Source organism: Aplysia californica, unplaced genomic scaffold (assembly GCF_000002075.1).
Source record: "Aplysia californica isolate F4 #8 unplaced genomic scaffold, AplCal3.0 scaffold00755, whole genome shotgun sequence".
Lineage (NCBI taxonomy): Eukaryota > Metazoa > Mollusca > Gastropoda > Aplysiida > Aplysiidae > Aplysia > Aplysia californica.
Genome location: NW_004798025.1, coordinates 153,920 through 157,669, shown reverse-complemented (window position 1 = coordinate 157,669; position 3,750 = coordinate 153,920). Strand labels below are relative to the sequence as shown.

Below are 3,750 nucleotides of genomic sequence, written 5' to 3'. Positions count from 1 at the left end.
CTATCTATCTATCTATCTATCAAACTATCTATCTATCTATCTATCTATATATCTATCTATCTATCTATCTACAAAAACATACACACCCCACACATACACACACACACACACACACACACACACACACACACATACACACGTACATACACAAACTCCCGTTCACGTACGTGCATTCAGCCATAGGCGCTCGCGCGTATACGCTCAGACATTCGCACTGGTAACAGAGGGACAGCACAGGGTCAGGGGAGAGAGGGAGAGAATGGGGAAAAGATAGCTTAAAAGAGAGAAAGAGAGAAGGTATTATATTAAAGACCACAAGTCGCGATCGACATCTATACAAGCCTATTTTATACCACAACACTGAGTGGACCACAATAGTAAAAAGAGAATGAGACAGAAAGAGAAAGTAAGCATATTATCCATTTACATTATTATATTTCCTTACCTGTGTTCGTTCCTGGAGAGAAAAAAGGAATAAGAGAAGCTATATAAAGGTTTAATGCATGGACGAAGGTAATGAGAGAATAATATTGAGACATGTTCATGTCCGCAGAGCGATCATGCGTGTATCCCTGGGGCTTTGGCTCTCCAAGGACGAATATTATCAATTCCTCCTTTGGGGCCCTTTCCTCTGCAGTGAGGAATTCATGTGTTGAAAACTTCACCTGCACCTTTGAAAAGAACTAACGTTTATCCATACTATTTAAACCTATTTAATCAATTTGCATCCATCCCTAAAAGTTCTCAGATTCACTCAACCGATTTAGCTGGCAGACTGAGAAGCGATGAAACGAGAAAACTCCATTGTCGCCCTCTGTTGGCTGTTGTTTTTGGCACATTTGGAACAACGGGTGATTTCTATGTTCACGAGCAGTCTAAACAACATTCTTCTGTCTTCAATCTCTTCTTTTTAGGAGCTCGGTGCTTCAGTTTTCGATTTTCCTGTCTTCGAACAAGAGGGGTGGTAGTTTCTTTGAAGGTGACATTGTAGATTTTGTTGAAGTAAGGAGCAGCTTCACTTAGTGTAAAAAGAACGTTTTTTCTTTGAAGTCATGAGCGCTTCCCGAAATATAGCTTAATTATTCTGACATTTCGAGCTTCAAAGATGATTTTTAAAACCCCTTTCCCGTTTTCAAATCGTACAGACAATGCATAGTAGATTTTTCGGCAACCAAACGAGATAGGTTTGGTATTATGAATAATTCTTTTAAGGGTCGACTCGTTTCACTATCATATGGCAACGAGTGCTGTTAGCATAAGTCTCAGATCTAGAAATGACTAATCCGTGTGGGTTGCTGAAGGATCTGCGTTGTAATCAAAGAAACCGCATCATCACCTTCTATGTTCTTTTCCAAACGCATTTTCATAAAGATATTGCCGAAAAGGGTTTATTCACAAAAAAGTAAATTTTCAGTTTTCAAGGACAATCAAGCTTTGGAGTCACTTAATTTCCGCGGCCATTTTCTCGCTAATTTTACCTCTCACACTAAGCGACCCCCACCTTTTTCAATCGCAAATATCTCGACTTTTGTACAAGGTTAATGGTTATCTTTCATCAAGAACTAGACAAGTAAACAAGCTTTAAGATGATTCCGATAACTCCTCATACACAAAAACTGACGAGCGCCTGATTCCTCCGCGTCGTGACACATTTTTCTCTGATTCTGAAAACGGCCGGTTGGCAAAACCACTGTGTATCTCGTAGTCAACTCTGTATTCAGTAGGATTAAAGTTAAATAAACGTACGGTCATAAAACATTTTTCAATAGTCACAACTACCAGTCATTGACTGTAATTATGTATTTGAGACCACGCATTGTTCCCGACTCCACGTGCCACTCGGTGGGAAATCAGTGTTCTGCATCAGTGCCCGGCGTCAGTGCTGTGTTCCTGGCGTGTTCCTTCGGCTGTGATCTCTGGACGGCACTTGTTATTTTCAGGTGTCAAAGTGGCCTTGCTTGGGCCTACTTTTCTTCCAATGTAGAACGTTTAGGAAAGAAAATATTATTTTCCTATCTGTTTTAAAAACATTTATGAAATCAAGAGCACCGGAGTTCAAGAGGGTTAATAGAAATACACTGTTTAACTTCGCAAACTATGTAATTCTGAGTAGATGAGGTTTAAAATGTATAAGAAATTACCAGAGATTATATTTATTTGAAAGCTTAACTGAGGTGATGTTTTTTCGCTTTTATTTAGCACACATGTGGATAAAATATGTCTGTATGGCATCAAAGAACTTCAAGGGCATCTATTACGTCACGTTGCTCTTGTTTATTGCCATCCTTGCTCTGAAACTTCAGAATGATACATCCATACGAATAAGTTAAAATTGATGTTTTATTGTGATTCATACTGTATGTTAAGTCATTAAACAAACCTTAACCAAGAACAAAACTTGGAGACTTTTCAAAATGTTCATTGTAGTCACAGAGCTTTATTATTAGAATATTGCATGCCATTAGCATTACTTCTATTTTTATCTTTTGGTTTTGTCGCACTCAAGTGAAAGAGATCAGTGAACTCAAAGTGAAAAGCAAGCAAATCAATACCCATACTATGTCGATATATTCGCGTCTACGATTTCTGCCGTGAACAAACGATCCATTACACCACACGTGCCTGAGAACTTTTGTCCCAGCTCAAAAGAGAACTCAATGATCAAGACATTCGTTTATCCCACTAAAAACGTGTCAATTCGATGAACAAAGCTGGACAACACGGCATTCCAAAGAACGACAAAAACAAGTTTTCAATACAGGACAGCTTCGTTGAGCAAGTAGAGAACCAGAATGAATAACAGCACTTGCCTTTATACCCACAGCCACTACCCCTCCCCCCCACACACACACACATTTTTCCCCACTACACATGCTTTCTCTTCCTCCTCACTGGGCCAAAGATCGTCCCTTTCCCCCTTTCAAAAGCTACTTTTGCGTACTCCCAACTCCCTAGAATCGTATACTTATCGAGCAACTATCAACCCCTTCTCCCCTCCCCCACCCATTCCCAACCAACTTTAACTGTGGGAAATACCAATGACTATTCTTCTTTTGTACACAGCCACGTCTGCTATCCAAGTTTTTATCCGCTCAAACCCCCTCTAACTCCGTTCTTATTTAACTTTAAAAAAGAAAATTAACGTAACTTAAAACTGAGTAGAAATGAATGATCCAATCACAAAACATTTTAGTTTGATTAAAGATTAGATGGATTTGCAGAGCTTTTATATATTTTTGTTATGACTGTAAACAACCGATTGATTATTGAGCCAGCAGAACTGGCGTGCCGTTTACATAATATACTAAGTGTTAACGTATAACTTCAGACCCTGAATTATATCCTGCCAAGGTAAAGAGTATCCTTTCAAATCGATTTCTTCCGATACAAAAAGGACTCTTATATGACCATAATCTGATATTCATATTGATGCAAGTGTCGTTCTTGCTTTGAATATCTCGCTCAGTGCTGGACGCTCTTGCATCAAGGCCATTCGATTGAGGTTTTATAAGATGGGAGGGTAAAAAGTCTGATATTTTTCAGATCTGCATGATAGGGTCGGTACAGAAAATCAGCTGGCCAGAGAACGCTTTTACTAACGGAAGCCTTGTGCAAGAAAACATATTTCACCTCTGATGACGCTTTTCGAAACAAGATATGCTTTACAAGCTAGAAGTCCAGATTTATCAAGTGTTTCCAAAAGTCAAATATGCACTTTTATTATTATTATTATTATTATTATTATTATTA

At 38.7% G+C, this 3,750-nt stretch overlaps 1 protein-coding gene across 1 annotated transcript in view; it reads left to right on the top strand.

The window, feature by feature from the left end:
* Positions 1-3,750, top strand: part of LOC101857748 (NACHT and WD repeat domain-containing protein 2) — a gene marked incomplete in the record, with an annotated part of 55,175 nt that overhangs the window by 10,672 nt on the left and 40,753 nt on the right.